Source organism: Nannospalax galili, unplaced genomic scaffold (genome assembly GCF_000622305.1).
Source record: "Nannospalax galili isolate Female #2095 unplaced genomic scaffold, S.galili_v1.0 scaffold563, whole genome shotgun sequence".
NCBI lineage: Eukaryota > Metazoa > Chordata > Mammalia > Rodentia > Spalacidae > Nannospalax > Nannospalax galili.
The window spans coordinates 1,537,999-1,555,586 of record NW_008350459.1 but is presented as its reverse complement, the minus strand read 5'-3'; the positions used below and the strand labels follow the sequence as shown (position 1 = coordinate 1,555,586).

At 40.0% G+C, this 17,588-nt stretch overlaps 1 protein-coding gene across 4 annotated transcripts in view; it reads right to left on the bottom strand.

The window, feature by feature from the left end:
- The window catches only part of Esr1 (estrogen receptor 1), a 293,257-nt gene that overhangs the window by 213,481 nt on the left and 62,188 nt on the right, over positions 1-17,588 (bottom strand). The window lies entirely within an intron of this gene.

Below are 17,588 nucleotides of genomic sequence, written 5' to 3'. Positions count from 1 at the left end.
CACACACACACACACACACACACACACACACACACACACACACAGCCATTAGGTCAACTGGTTCCTGGGAAACAGGGCTAACACCACATGAGCGTTTTCCCTCAGCACTCCAAGTCCCGTTCTCTTGACTTTTTCTTCTCTGTTCTCTTTCTCTCAGTGGCACCTGTTTTCTTTTTTGTTATCATCACTCAGAAAGTCTACATTTGTTAGTTATGAAAATAAACAATGACCCATATCCAGACACTCAAAAGGAACATAAACACAGGTCTAATTAAAACAAGCAATAATATGAGCGAAATCTAATACTGTGGATCTTTCCTTATGTCACCTTTTCCCTCAGGACTTTTTGGCCGCCAATTCAGACCAGTCTTCTTGCTGGGCTTTAGCCCTGTCTGTGCCCCCACCTTCTGCCCATGCAGACTTGACTCACAGACCTTTCAGAAGAGGCACTCCCAGTCCAACGAAATGTTGTGGTTCTGACCTCAAATCCCCTGTAATCTCATGTTCTGAATCCTTGGTCCCCAGACTGGGGACTGTTTTGATGGTGGGGCCTGACTGGTGGAAGTAGATCACTAGGGGTGGGCTTCTGAAAGTGCACCCCAGCCCTGGCTCTGCTTCATTCTCTGTTACATGATTGGAGCCAGTAGACGCCCCCTGCCTTGGGCCCCCACCACGTCAGATGGAGGCTTTCTGCTGCCATGGTTACTCTGCCATGATGCACTAAGACCCTTTGAAACTGAGCCAATGTGATCCTTCCCCCTTAAGTTGTTCCTGTCAGGTGTTTTGTCGCAGCCACAGACCAGCAGCAGTCTGTCCCTTCTCACTGCCCACCATGAAGCCACACACAGAGAACTGTTCTAGGCCACCTTCTTCGCTACAGGACCCTTCCACCACACCTCCACCTCGTAGCCCCACACACAGACACCAACGAGACCAGATCATTTCTCATTCCAAAACTTCTAAAACCAGATTTTTTAGAAGTATTTTGTGTGTGCATGTATCTATATGTGGTGTGTACACATGTATGCGTGTGTGATGTGTCTGTGGTGTGTGCCATGTGTATGGTGTGTATATGTGGTGTGTGTGTAGTGTATGTGTGTGTGCTGTATGTGTATGATGTGTGTGGTATGTGTGTATGGTTTATGTGTGTGGTGTGTGTATATGGTGTGTATATATGATGTGTGTATATGATGTGTGTGGTGTATGTATGGTGTGTGTGGTGTGTATGTATGGTATGTATGTGTGATATGGATGTGTATGGTGTGTATATGTGTTTTGTATGTGTGGTGTATGTGTGTGTCATGTGTGTATATGGTATGTGTATATAGTATGTGTGTATATGGTGTGTGTGGTGTGGGTATATGTAGTGTATGTGTGGTGCATGTGTGTGTGGTGTATGTGTTTGGTATGTGTGGTACATGTGTGTGTGGTGTATGTGTTTGGTATGTGTGGTACATGTGTGTGTGGTGTGTGTATATAGTGTGTGTATAGTATGTGTGTATATGGTATGTGTAGTATGTGTATGGTGTGTGTGGTGTGTGTATGGTGTATGTGCAGTGTATATGTGTGATATATATGTGTTGTGTGTATGTGTATGCTTTGTGTGGTGTAAGTGTGTCTGGTATGTGCATGTGGTGTGTGTATGGTGTGTGTGTGGTGTGTGTGTGGTGAATATATGGTGTATGCATCTGTGGTGTGCATGTGTGGTGTATGTGTGTGGTGTGTGTGTGTGTGTGTGTGGTGTGTATGTGTGTGTGTGCTTTGCGTATGGTATGTGTGTGGTAAGTGTGTGCTGTGTGTGTGGTATGTATGTGTGGTGTGTGTATGGTGTATGTATAGTATATGTATGTGTGGTGTGTATGTGTGTGGTATGTGTGGTGTATATGTGTGTGGTATGTGTGTATAGTGTGTGTGGTATGCGTGTGGTGTATGTGGCATGAATGCATGTGTGTGTACATGTGTGCAGGTGCTCCAACCATGTGTGCCTGTGTGGACAGAGGTAGACTTAGGGTGTCTTCCTCCATTGCTCCCCACTACATCTTTTAATTTAGTTTATCTAGTCCCTCACAATTTCACACACATCTATGGTCTTTGGTCACAGTTCCCATTATCCTCTCACCCTTTCCCTCTCCCACCAAAATTCTTCTTTTTCTCAAATCCCCTCTTAGTTTCACATCCTTTCTTTGTGACCCACTGCTTTTACTTAGGGTTATCTGCCTGAGCAGGGCAGTGTATCAGTCTCCACAGCATGGAGGAACATGGCTGCTACTCATTTTAAAGGCCCTCTGTTCCAGCTATTGGCTCCTCTACAATTTGGCTACTCCAACCAAACCTGATTCATACCCCTTCGTAGCAGTTAGTACATTGGGTTTTAATGGCTTGTCTCAATCCTCAGATGGGTTTAGACGTAACAAGGGATGAATTACATCTGTCTCATCTGTCCCCACTGACCCTCTGGCCTGCGTATCCTCAGACAGAGTAGAGCTCAGAGAGCATACCTGTTAACTGAATCAAGCAAAGATGCTAAAGCCCTGGGATGTCTCTCCACCAACTGGACTGTGGAGCACAGGCCTCCTGAGGGGATGGGGTGTAGTTCCAAAAATAAAATAATCACTTAACAGAGCAATTGTTGATACACCATGGGACCCTGAAATTCAGATCCAAGAGGAAGCTGGTTGTTCTTCATCTCTGAGTAGGCCAGGACATTAGCATGAAGGCACAGCTCTTACCAAATAGGAAGGGTCGATGAGTGATATATGAAACTATTCATTATTTGTGAATTATTGTTACTATAATTTCTATTTTGATGCTCTTGTGATTTCCTAATATGAGCATATTTAAATCATGTTAAAGTTCGTTCCCTCTGTTATCTTCCCTTTCTCCTCCTCCTTCACCTCCTTCAGATATTTTTAGTAGAGTTTTTCTGGGCTAGAACTCATGATCCCCCAATCTCCCAACATAACCAGCTTCAAGGCTTTTTTTCTTTATAGAAATGTGTTCCTTAATAAAAATGTTACTTGTACTGTAGTCTGGATAAGTATACCAGGATACCCCAAAGGACTGTGTATTAAAAGTTTGGTCCTTAGCTGGTGGCACCATTAGGAACCTCTAAGAGGTAAAGTCTTGAAGTTAGTTAGGTCATTGGGGACATGATTTTGAAGGAGACATTGGGACCTCAGACTCTTCCTATTCCTGTTTCCTAGCTACCCTGAGGTGCTCAGCATCCTCCACATATTTCTACCATGCTACGCTCCTCTTCTACAAGCCCCCAAATCAAAATAGCCAACCAATCATGGACTCTAATCTCCAACATTGTGAGCTGAAAGGTATCTTTGGGGACTGGGGACATGGCTCAGTCAGTAAATCACTTGCTGTGTAAGCATGAGACCTGATTCCCAGCACACACATAAAATGCTGGGCACAGCAATGTACGTCTGTAACCCCAGAACCAGGGGAAAGAGAAGTTGCTGCCTGGAGCTCACTAGCCAGTCTAGCTGAGTTGGTGAGCTCCAGGTTCCATGTGAGCTCCTGAGTTCATAGACATACATAAATAAAAATTAATTCTTAAAAATTCAACTATAGTCAATCCTTCCCCAAAGCCTCACTGGAGAACCCCAACAAATAACATTTGAAAAGATATTTTATTTATTACTACTATGCACGTGTACATGAGCACACACATACACACATGCGTGTGCACGTGCGCCACAGTGCATGTGTAGCAATCAAAAGACAACTTTCAAGAATTAATTCACTCCTTCCATCTTGTTGAAGCAAGGTCTCTCACCTGGTTTCTGTCACTCTGCTCTGTGTAGTTTAGTCTAGCTGACTCACAAGCTTCCAGGAGAGTCTCCTGTCTCTGCCTCCCATTTCACCATAATAGTGCTGTGATTATAGATGTGAGTTACCTCATCTGTGTTGTTGTGGGCTTCAGTGATTGAACTCAGGTGACCAGGCTTGTGAAGCAGGTGATTTTTACCCACTGAGCAATCTCATCAATCTCCAAATACAATTTTATTTTCACTTCATTTTATTATCTTATACTTCAGTAATCCATACATTTAGCTAATGTCCATGAACTCTGGCTATCTTTACCTTCTCTCTTTTTTCTTTATAAAAAGTATTCTTATTGAATCTTTCTTTTAAATTTTTTATTTATTATTTTTATTTTATGTGTATGAGTGTATTGCCTGCTTGTATGTGAGTGCACCTGTGTCGTGCAATGCCGCAGAGGTCAGAAGAGGGCGTCGGATTCCCCTGGAACTGGAGTTAAGGACAGTTCATAGCTGCCATGTAGGTGCTGGGAATCGAATCTGGGTCCTCTACAAGATTGGTCAGTGCTCTTAACCGCTGAGCCATCTCTCCAACCCCTTATTGGATCTTTTAAAAATATTTCTATAGATTTGAGAATTTCATACAATGTATTTTGATCATATTCAGACATTCTCCCTTCTCTACACCCCTACCTTACTGCCCCCTAAATTCATGTCTTATATTATTATTTTTCTTTTTTAAAAGGTCTATTGAGTCTAATCTCTGTTTCCCAAGTGCTATTGGGTGTGGGTCTATCCCTTGGATTCTGGTCAACATTTCAGGTGTCACACCAGTAAGGAATCTTACTCTCCTTCTCCCAGCATGCACAGTTACCAGTAGGTCCTCAGCTAGGGCTGGGGCTTCCTGCTTACCTACTCCACCCACACTGGACCCATGTGGATTGAGTTTTCATGGGGTCTTGTGCATGCTGTCATAAGTGCTATGGGTTCCTATATGCAACTACCCTGTGGGGTCCAGACAACATAGTTTCCTTGTATTCATCTACCATCTCTGGCTCTTACAATCTTTCTGCCTCCTCTGCTGCAATGATCCCTGCACATCAGAGGGAGACGGTTCAATATGGGTGTCCCTTTACAAGCGGTCACTCCACAGCCTCTTATTCTCTGCACATTAACCATTTGTGTGTCTCTGTGTTAATCACCATCTGTTGTAAGAAGAAGCTTCTCTGGTGAGTTGAGAGATGCACTCATCTATGGGTGTAACAATAGTCATAATGAGTAAGCTTAATATGATGTCTATTTAGCAAAATGATAGTAGTAGTCTTTTCCCTATAGCTTTTGACCTGTCTAGCCACATGTTCTTGGTCCTGATTACAGTATCAAGTATGGACTCCCTATTGTGAAACAGACTTTAAATCCTTAAAGCCTCTCACTGAAGAGGTTCATAAAATTAACAATAGTCTATTAGAATTTGAAAAATCTGGGTGTTGTATCTAAATAGTTCAAATTGTCAAATAATACATAAAAACTGTATTTATTTCTTTGTTTAAGTATCAGTGTGCATTTTCAGAGTGTTAAATATAGCTTTTGTGGTGGTTTGAATGAGTGTCCCCCCCATAGGCTCCAAGTATTTGGACACTTGGTCCCCAGTTTGTGGAGCTGTTTAGGGAGGGTCAAGGAATCTTTAGGAGGTGTGACCCTGCTAGTGGAAGCATGTCACTGAGGGCAGACTTTGAGAACTCATTCCTTGCTGGGTTTCCTGTCTGTCTCTGCTTCCTGTGCCTACTCAAGCACGTGATCACTCAGCTTTCTGCTCCAATCACCTCTGCCACGATGCCTTCCTGCCATCATGGACTATAACCCTCTGAACTGTAAGCTCAAATAACTCTTCCTTCTATAAGTTCTCTTAGTTATAATGCCATATCACAACAACAGAAAAGTATTTAATACAGTTTTAAACCTGATATAGAGTTAAAGGATCCTGTTTACATTGAGAAAAGAGAAATCTGACTTTTTAATTTATTAGTGAAAAGACTATACACAGGCACTCTATGACTTATGATGGGGTTACATTCCAACAAATCATTCACAAGTTAAATTTCATAAATCAACTGTGTTTAACCTGTCAACCCTACCAAACACCCTAACACTGTGACACAGCACACTCTAAAGTCTTCATTTCTACATGATAACATGGCTGCCTAAAATGTGATTATCATCACTGCCCATCATCTTGAAGAGATCAAACTACCTGCTTCTCACATGATAAAGGATCAAAATTCCTCATTTAAAGTGTTTCTATTGAATACATATGATTCTCATGCATTATAATTTTTAAAACATAAGAGCCAATCCATCGTAAGTGGGGACCATCAGTGCTATTCTCAGGTGCTAAGGCATTAAAAAAGGTCAAAATATAGTTCCAAGCCTTAACATTTGAGAAAATAATAAGAATCCATGGGCAGCTAGATTTTCAAAGCTCTGTTATAGAAATTAGCCGTTAGCCAGACCTGAGTAGCAGCACCCTAAGCTAAGGATGTTCCTCTTGCTTGTCTCACACACATACTCACTTCCTGTGGGAGACCCTTTTAGGAGCTTGTCGGATCATTTCCTCTAAGATAATTCATCATTTCAATATTGAGCATCATGTGCCATGTGCTATTTAACACATGGATTGCTTCATTTAACCTCTTGGCAACTTTATGAAAAACAAATTATATTAATCCAAATTTTACACTTGTAGAATTGTGATAAAGGTTTTAAACCCTACTCAAAGCCATGAAGCAAGAAGGTGCCAGATCAGTTTTGAGTCAAGGTCTCACAGTTCTAGAGGCTGAACTCATCCATTCCTGAAACCTTCATACATGCAAGGCTCAACTTTCCCCAAACTATAAGCTCTTCATTCACGAACAGCATCTATTTTCCAGATGACAATTATGGTAGGATTCCCAGCAACATGACCAATGAGTGTTCTGATTCTCAGGATGCTTATATGTCAGAAAGTAAAACGTGAGGCATTAACACAACCAAGCTGATATTATTGCCTTCAGTTTTAAAGATATGCAAGATATGTCAAAGAACCATCTAATGTTGAACATTTAGGACCAAAAACATGACTTACATTAAAGGGATGAAATGCATAGGCTAAGCCTCTAGACATGATTTACAGAGGAACAGAAGTCTTACCCTGTCTTACACTTTGAAGAAAATATGAAATTCCTGAATTTATCCTTGTGTGGGAAGTAAGGTTTCATCTTGGGAGTGCTAAACACATTGCTCAATATTACCAAAGGAAGAAAATACTGTAATGCAAACCAGGCATAACTGAAGACTAGGTTCAAACAGAAGTGCTGTTTGTGCCAATTAGCAAAGAAAAAGAAGATTGTCAGGGCATTTATTGCATACAGGAGAGTTCAAAGATTTTTAAGTGAAAGTGGCACTGTATATATGGCTGTCATAAAATATGAAGGATTAGAAGTATTCATAGCTATGCCAAGGAAAAACTCCTATCTAGACAGGTGCCGATCATCTTTGAGTATTAAAGTACATGAAACAGAGAAGATGTGTAGATTTACACAGCTTTGCCAAACACCTCAGGCTAGAGGAGGAGGAGGAGGAAGTGAAAGACTCTAGTTTGCTCCAGGACATCCTGAAAACTGTTCTTACTGTTAATCAGAAGCAGGATCTGATTTGAAGTGGTCTGGGAGGGGGGTAGTGGGAAGAGGAAGTGTGGAACAATTTCAAACATGTCAAAGGAGAGAGTTCAATATGACATCAGCCAACTGTCTAGAAGATCATTGTAAATGCACTACTGAAATTTGGAAGTCAAGTTAAAATGAAGTCAGAGGTGAATTACCCAATAATTCCCGTTTCAGGTATATACTCAATGAGTGGAAAGGTTGGAGGTGTGGTTCGGTTCTACAATATGTTTGTAGCACCCACGATGCCCGGTCTAGTTAGCTTCACCTGTCAATTTGACACAGTCTAGAGTCACTTGAGAAGGAAGCCTCAATTAAGGGATTTCCCAGATCAGATTGGCCTGTGGGCATGTCTGTGGGGATTGTCTGGATTGTTAATTAATGTAGAGAGGCCATGCTCAATGTGGGCAGCATCATTCCCTAGTAGGGTAGTCTTCAGTTATATAAGAAAGCTGGCTAAGTATGAGCCTGTCAGCAAGCCAGGAAAGCATTCCTCCTGGATTTCTGCTTCAAGTTCCTGCTTGAGTTCCTTCTCTGGTTCCCCTCAGTTATGAACTATGTGTGAGCTGAAATAAATCCTTCCTTCTGTAAGTTGTTTTTGGTTAAAATGTTTCATCACACCAACAGAGATAAAACTGCAACACCCACCCTAAGCTCAATCCTCAACATCAAAAAATCAGACATTTCTTACAGTAGATAGATACCCAGCTCCTAGTTCTTACAGTTTTTTTGGACCCTCTTCTATGATGTTCCCTGAGTCTTGTGCATAGGAATTGCATGTAGATATACCATTTGGGGCTAGAAATTTATTCTTTGCATTTTTACCAATTGTGGATCTCTGTAACAGCCTCTGTCTGTTGAAAAACAAAAAAGCTTTGAGGGGTGACTTCTAGACACGACAAGGATACTGCACCCATGAAATCTCAATAATTGCCAAACAAGAGCTGCATAATGACAACACCAGTGGTCGACATGCCAACATGGTTGGGAAAACTTCACAGGGCGCCACTGGTACATGAAGAGCTATAGGCAATCAACAGCAATGGCTGCCAAGAGCGGGAGGATCAGTATTTTCCAGGGATGAGCTCCTGATAGATTATCCAGTCCCAAGTGGTTAGCCCTAACACATACACAAGTATACACAAGCAACAGTAAATGGAGTCAGTAGACTGTACATATACAATATACACATATTGTATACATATATTTAAATTTAAATTTAAAAACCAGACACATCTATGACTAAAAATAAGAACTCAATCAGATATGTGTATAACCATATTCAAAGCAACATTATTCATAATAACCCAAAAAGAAATAACTCAATGTCTACTAACAGACAAATCAATAAACAAAATATGGTACATAAGCACAATAGAATTACTATTTAACCTTTAAAAAGTATGAAGTTCCAACATGTACTACAACACGAATGAATCTAGAAAACAACACCAAGTGAAGTAAGCCAGACACAAAAGGACAAAGATGATTCCACTTTCGCAAAACACCTAGAATACTCATGCTCACAGAGCTACAAAGTGTTAGAGGATAGCAGCTATCAGGCTCCAGGGGTCAAGTGAATAGGAGTTATTGCTCAAAGGGTACAGTTTCCATTTGAAAAATGAAGGTCTACTTGTGCAACATCAATGAATTTAATTCCACTTAACCACACACTTAAGAATGGTTCAAGCTGGGTGTAGTGGCGCACGCTAATGAAATTACTATATCTTTGGGAGAGCATTTCAGAAGCAGTGATATAATTATTTGTGACCCCTTACACTTTCCTAGTTATGTCTCATAAAATATGAAATACAAACCAGTGGATCAGGACATGTATTATAAAAAATTTTCTGGAAAACCTTCCCAACATACTCCAGCTTGAACCAAGAGTAGAAAGCAAATTATTGAGAAAATAGAAAAAAAATTACATCCTATCGAAGAATAACTACGGCATTATGTTTGCAAATAAATTTCCACTCAGATATTAAGATGAATATTTTCTGATTTACAGCCAATGCAATGAGCCAAACCAAATTAAATAAAAGTTGGCTGTTTCAGTGAAGACATTCCTGAAAGTCCAGGGAGGACACTCAGTGGGCCATGATTTGAACTATTTCACAACCACATCTGTACGTAGCACCGTGCACATAAAAAACAGCATGCCTTAATCATGCATCCCAAATTCTATTTTCACACTAGTCATTTGCAGTTAATCTTATCAAGGACAACACCCACTTCCAACTGGCGTTTTGCTTTATTTTATTTAAGTAAAACAAAAATATTGTTCATATTGAATGATATTTTCCAAAGAAGAGTTTTTAAGAAGGAATTCTAGGAAAGAAAACAGTCCTGGAAAGTTTCCTTTTCTAAATGAAAAATGAAATAAGAGGAAATTCTCTCTGTCCTCACAAGACCCCAGTCTGCTGAGAATGTTGGCCAGGGCAATGACACAGCCCCTTTGTGTCCAGCCTCTGTAGTCCATGTGCAAAGTCACAGTTGTTTTAAGGACCTGGCCCAGCATCAAACCAGCAGCTGCAGCAAAGGCAAACATGGTGGAATTGGTGACTACAGCCTCATCACAACACGTACAGACAATGAACAACTTTCAGCAAACCCATCCTGGCTCCACACATAAGAGCTGTTCTGTAGCCCAGAATAGGATCTTCAGAAATTATTCCTCCTGACATGATAGATGAACGTCCCACAAAGAGGAGGGTAGTGTGACAGTTGGTGCGACTAGTTCAACAACAGGCAGCACCCTGCTCATACCTGGGCCCTTCTCCTTTCCTCTGTTTCCAGAAAGCTCCCTACTCTTTGGGCTTCATTAAAATCCAAACCCTGGTGTCCAAAAGTGGTAAAAGCAATTTCAAAGGGTCCTTATCTTAAACTGAAGAAGCAAGGATCTGAGAGATGGGATAAAACTCAAAGACCCTCACCAGGGCTCTGTTTAGTGTCTACATTCTCTAGAGTCACAACTAAATATTTGTAACTTTGGACCAGCAGGTATTACACCATACCCCGAACTACTACAGAGCCATTGAAAAAGAGTGAGAGAAACTGCTCCAATCTGTATTTTTAAAAATCGGTGAGAAAATCCAGGCACAAAACAATATGTAGAGCACAAAGCAATTTATGTTCATCTGTGTGTGTACATATATAATACTTGAAAGAAACCATTGATATATTGAGAAAGGACTGTGAATTTCAATATGAGACCAGAAGACCCTTATTTTTCAACATGTACCATGATACTGCTGATTCACTGCTTTTTTAAAATGATCAATGAATAAAAATGATTTTTTTATTTTTTTTTCAAAGCAATACTAGCCCAGCATCGACTGTTTTCATCTCATCCACAGGCTTAGCAATAAACCTAACCACCAGAACCTTGTTAAGCAAGAGGAAGCTACCACGTTTTTTCCCACAGAACAAGAAAAAATGGGTAACTGTGAGCTGTGTCCTTGACTTTTCAGATCCTCCTGCAAAGAACAAGTAGTTACATAAAGGCAGGCAGAGTTTCAGGCTGTCCTGGTCCAATGGGTCACAAAGTCATCTGAGTATAAGTATGACTGTGACTTTCCAAGCTCACCATGTGCCCTTTGCTTTCATTCAATCCAATTGTTTATGCCTAAGGGTCTTTGGTCTCTACAGAGGAAAGAGCCATCCTTGACCTTTATCCTACACCTGAAAAGATGCCAGGAGGCACACTGGGGTATCTTGGACTCTGTTCATTGTATGGTAAAAGCTGTATTGCCCTTCAACATTCAGGATAACCTAAGACAACTTTGCATCACCTATACTGCTCATTAACCAGCTCTAGACAAATGGTCATGCATACTTGCAATGTCCCTTTTAAAAGTATTCGTTCCCTTGTCAAAAGCAACAGAAACGATGATATATTTCAAATTCTGAAATCAAACGAATTGGTTTCAATAATGGTTTTGTTTCTTCTACACCTCAGTTTTCTCTTCTGTAAAAGGAGAGTAAATTAGATTCCCGATTTGCCAAAACTCTGTGGAGAATTTGATGACATGATGAATAACACCGAGCACTGAGTGGGACAGGTACTCGTTAAACATTTAGCATCACTATTATTAGATACCAAATTTCCAGACCAACACAGCTCAAAATTTGTCAGGAAAACATTGGAAAGAAAATACTCTCAAAGCAATCTACCGTAACCTATCATTTGCCCTTAAGTGATTCCCTTCATATCATATAACTTGCATGGTCACATTCATGTAGTCAAGTATAAATCATTCCCAAACTCTGTCTTAACCCACAACAACAACAACAAAAAATTAGCAGTCAGTACAAGGCTGATTTCTGGGGTTTCGAAACCTACTGATGCTTAATGAAGCAAGCAGAAACTGTAAGAGAAACAGTCATTGGTCCAAGTCCTTCACAATCTATATCCAAACACTACTTCAGACAAGCAAGAATATAGCCTACCTGCCCAGGACTTTATGAAAATTACAGCAGGCCTTCTTAAGATGACTTACCCTGAACTACCACCACTTGGGGGGTTAGAATGAATACGGTTGTCACTCAGAAAGTGAAAGGCTTCCTGTAGCCTGAAGAACCCCAAGCCCAGCTGCAGGACAGACAAAGTCCCCGCAACCTGATTCATGCTACCTGAAGTCTCCTGGTTGCTTACACATGAGCCCATGAAAGAGGGATGAGATTTTATTTAACAGCATATATTTCCAGACCTGTTAAGTTTGGTATAATTACTCCTTTGCAGTCTACTCTCTTTCGACTGATTAATGATTTGGTGCCATTCCAAACTCTCATTTTAAAGTAGCAATTATAAAGGTTATTATGAAGTTGGGTTTTTTCTTCTTTTTTAAAAATTTACTAAAATGCTAAGCTTATGTGGAGTCAGAGCCCACCTGCTCTAGAAACGCCCGTGTGGAAAGAGGAGGTTATGTTCTCAGTGTCATTGTGGGAAACATGGCTAGCTAAAAGAACTAGCTCAACTCACCTGCCCATAAGATGAAGTGTATTTCAACAATTTATATATCCAGGAGATTTAAATTTTAAAAACCTTGGCTTCTCACTTCATACTATGCAAATTAAACATTTTCATCATTATTTAAATATATTTTAAGTAAGGAAAGGTTAGCAAAAACTCCAAAAAAAAGTGATGTAGTAATAAATGAAAATTCAACTCGTGACATTTTCTATGTCCCTATATATTCAAGAAGTCATATGCTTGATATGCAGAGCCTCAAAGACACAATCTCTCCCCACAAAAAAACCCAACAGTCTTAAGATTAAAAAGCAAAGGTGAGAGGTAGAAATTAAGGTTCTAAAATTTCTGGTCCTACTATGTGTAGTGGAACACACCTTGAAACCAGCACTCAGGAGGCAAAGGAAGGTGTAACGCTGTGAGGTCAAGGGCAGCCTGGTTTGGTCTACATAGCAAGGTTCAGGCCAACTGAGGCTACATAATGAGACCCTGTCTCAAAAACAACAACAACAACAACAACAACACACACACACACACATACACAAATACCATCTCTGATCTTGGACTGGCAAGATGGCTCAGCAAGTAAAGGCACTTGCCTAAAGATCTGAGTTCAATTCCTAGAGCCCAGGCAACCCCGCAAACTGTCCTCTGAACTCCATATGTGCTCCATAGCACATGTATACCACACAATTTATATCAATTTATACATATATGTGTATGTGTGTGATATATATGTATCTGATATATCTCACATACATATGTGTATGTGTCTGTCTCTGTCTGTGTCTGTATATAAATATATATGTATAAGATTTAAAAATTTTTAAAACTCTGATCTTTTGGCTTTGGTAACTAGTTTTCAGGTACAGTTTGTAACCAAGAAACTGGTAAGGATGATGAGCTGGAGAGATGTCTCAGAGGTTAAGAGCACTTGTTGCTCTTCCAAAGACCCAAGTTCAGTTCACAGCACCCACATTGTCCAGCTCAACAACTGGCTGTAATTCTAGCTCCATTTAAAAATTTTTAAAACTCTGATCTTTTGGCTTTGGTAACTAGTTTTCAGGTACAGTTTGTAACCAAGAAACTGGTAAGGATGATGAGCTGGAGAGATGTCTCAGAGGTTAAGAGCACTTGTTGCTCTTCCAAAGACCCAAGTTCAGTTCACAGCACCCACATTGTCCAGCTCAACAACTGGCTGTAATTCTAGCTCCAGGGAATCTGATGTTCTCTTTTGGGCTCTTCAAGTACAGAGAGAGAGAGAGGAGAGAGAGACAGAGACAGAGACAGAGACAGACAGAGAGAGAGAGACAGAGAGAGAGACAGAGAAAGAAAATATACCTTTGAAAAGAAGAAGTAAGGGGCGTTGTTCTTCTTGTCACTTAGGACAAAGGCCTCAAGTTTTATTCATGTTATTGTGAATGACAGGACCGCCTTTTTAAAGGAAGAATAATATTCTAATTCCATATACAATTTCAAGGATAAAGATGAGAGAAAAAGGAAAGATGTTGATCAATTAGTAGCAAGTCACTGTTTTACAGTGAGAGTGGTCCTGTGGATCTCATGTGTAGCATGACTCTACTTAGTGTAGCCTGACTATACTTAGTAATACAGGGTTGTGCACTGGAAAGTCTGGGAGTGAGTTTCAGGTGCTCTTACCATGCGGAAAAAAAAACTGATAAGTGAGACATGGAGATGCCTGACTACAGCAATTATTCATTAGGTTTGTGTATATCAAGATATCATGTTATATACCTGAAACATATATAATATGTTTTTATTTTAAAACAATTCAAATTTAAAAAGAGCCAAAGGAGAAAGACAGATGTCAAAACAAAAAGATAAAGTGTCCAGTTAGATGCTTTATCTGGTTTCAGGAAAAAAGACATCAAAAGGATGCTTGACAGAGCCAAGTGGACTCAGGGAGGAGGCCTTCAGTGCATGGTGTAGACTGGCTGATCTCTGTCAGCAAGGTCAGGGTCACTGTACCATTTACAGCTCAGTAAATAGAAACTCACAAAACATTAGATGTCATAGAAGCTAGAACTGGGTGCTAAGGGGGAGATCATTGGCTCACAATGCTCTCACAGAGTCCCAGGAGCCAACTCTGTGCACATGACTGTATCTCTTAACAACAGCCAACTGATCCAGAGATGTGCCCCTGACCAAAGTCAGGCAAACCCATCACTAATATTGGCTAACTGGAAGAATATCACAGGTTGTAAAGCCCAGCATCTATGGCCAGTCCTGCATCCCAGCTTGGGGCAAAAACAAATGCACAGATGGGAACAGGCAAAGCTAGGATCCCAAACAGTTCCAAGGCCCCTGCCTACTAAACTCTTGCTGTACTCTAGGTCCATCTGAGGTTATGTCCATATAATTTCCCACAGGCATCCATCCCTTCCCTATAGCCATCTCCCCAAGCCAGTCGGAGCTGAAACTTATTGTACCAAAACTAGAATCCCTAACTAATACATGAAATTATTTTCTTAGAATACATAGATGATAAGATATAATAATGGCAACTGTATTTATATGGTAATTTTGATACATAAAATAATTTTCACACTATAATTTTACTATGGTTCATAAGTTGTGATAAAATATGATCCAGATTAAAATGCAAAAACATTCTAAGGGTAAAAGCATGCATATTATTTTGTATATTGTAAGTCATGAAAACTGAAAGAAAGAGGAAAAGAAAGCAAAAAATAAAGTTAACATGTAGGACTCTCCACTAAAGCTTTTCTTAGAAGAAATCTGTTTAACCTGACTCATAGACCTGTTATCACAACTCACCACATTTAATTAATAACTGAAACAAAGATGATTTTGAAGAAAGGAACAAATCTCTACTAAGTCTTGAAGAAATAAATCAGTCTGACCTATTATTTCTTGGTAAATGAGTCAGTCAGTAATTTCTACCTCTTTTATTTCAAATATACTATTAAGTATTTAAATGGCTTAATTCTGCGAACTACAAATCATAGTGAGCTCTAACTCAGTTGTAGTTTTAAACAAAGTTCTAAAAAGACAGAACCAGAGTAGGTGTAATTGTGGTCTGACTTCTGCTTAAAATACAAAGCAAACCCTTTGAAGGGAAAAAAAATTGAAGCAATTGAAATAAAGATATTCATCTTATTTTTTCACAGATAAGTTGCCAGAAACAGACAGGAAAGGATTTAGAGGCATGGTGGGGGGCAGAACATAGTTCGGATTCAATTCCCTTCCTGTCCCAAAGTTCTGTGATTCAACTATGCCATTTTAAAATTGTTTATTTATTTATTTATTATGTATTTATTGTTTGTATATGAAGTGTGAGCACACATATGGAAGGCATGTAGAAGTCAGAGGACAACTTGCAGAAGTTAGCTCTCTTCCCTACCATATGGATTCCAGGGATCAAACTCAGATGGTCAGACTTGGCAGCAAGCACCCTTACCCACTGACCCATCTTGCCTGCCCCTTATTGTATCATTGTTAAAAATTTCTTAAGCATCAGCCTCAGGGTTCTTTCAAACTGCTTGAACCAACATCCCAAAACCATCTCTAGCACCTTCCATTCCTTTCAATCTCAGTCCACAGGGGAACTGTGAGGCCAGTTCTGCCTCCAGCCACTGCTGCTCCTCCTTCAGTGAAGCCACCTTTCTTCCCACATGGTGACGGCCTAGCCACGCCAGCCATGGCCTTTATGTCCTGAGACCCCTTCCTGATCTCTCCAGGCCCATCCGGCTTTCTGTACCCTCACTTTATCTACTTCCATGGTTGCTTGACTCCAACACAGTTCACCAGAGGTAAAGCAAACCACAAGACCAAAGGGGCTCTGTAGCAGGATCACTATTATTACCATTATTACTTTAAAAGATTTCTTTTCCAAGAGGCTGAAAATGAAAGACTTTTAATAAAGCCTGCATGGCCTTAGAAACTAAAATTAACTTAGATGGAAGAGACCTAGCATTGTGGGAAAGCTGTTGAAAAAATTAATATCTCTAAAAAGAAAATAACAAAGACACTTCCAAAACTGGTGTTAATGTAACAGAACACTCCGCTGCTGTCCTCAGGCAGGAAAAGTTCAGCTCATTGTTGAGGCCCCTTAGTCCAAAGAAAATACCCTTTAATATCTCTGGCCACATATTGATGGTACCTGGAGCAGCCTGGAGTCACCGGAGCTGAGCTCCGGACTCCCAGAGACTTCAGACGTAACCCCAGAAGACCAGCTTCTCACTGATGGGGAATTTCCTGATGCAAGGACATCTTAAAGGTACTTAGATTGACTTTCAGTAGAACAAGAAAAGAAGGGAAGAAAAAAGGAAGGAAAAGAGGAGGAGGGGCCAAAGGGGAAGAAGGGGAAGAGAAAGAGACCGAGGTTTATCATACATTGATTGATTCATTAAAGTCAAATATAGTTCTTTGATTTCATTTTTTTCAGATGCTTCAAGGTAACTTTTATAAACTTTTCCCAACTGCTTTCAGAATAAAAGTTATATTATTTCCCAATACATAAAACAGAATGGATTATTAGAATTTATTCATAAGTTGGTTTTGCTGCTGTTGCTACGTGGAATTGTAGCAAAGGTTGAACAATCAAGATGAGGATCAAGCATAGTCTCCAGGACAGTGAGCACATATATCTGGTTCATGGGACCAGCACGCTTTTCAAATGTGTGTAGACCTTGGCACAAGCAGGTGTGCGACCACAATCAAACTGATAACAACCCAGCTCCCTCCCAGAAAGCTAGATCTTCCTCTCCAGGTGGGGTACATAGTTAGGGTCAGTGTCAGAGGTTGAATGCATAGCTAAAATATTTTACCCAGCGTTAAACACTGAGATTCCTGGTGCCATTATTAACATAAAGTCTTTTACCTCCTCTGCTGGGATTTTTCAACAACCCAGAGTAATAATATTCTACTGGGGCCATCTACCTCATGTAAATCTCTGTAAATGATGCTTTATTATACAATAAGATGTATATTTATTGAGCAAACTAAAGCTATAAATAGTTATCTATAATCTTATAATGCAGAGATAGTCACTATTTTCATTGTAGAACTCACTTCCAAAACCTATATATACACTTTAGATAGAAGATGGATAGATGATAGATAGATAGATAGATAGATAGATAGATGATAGATAGATAGATA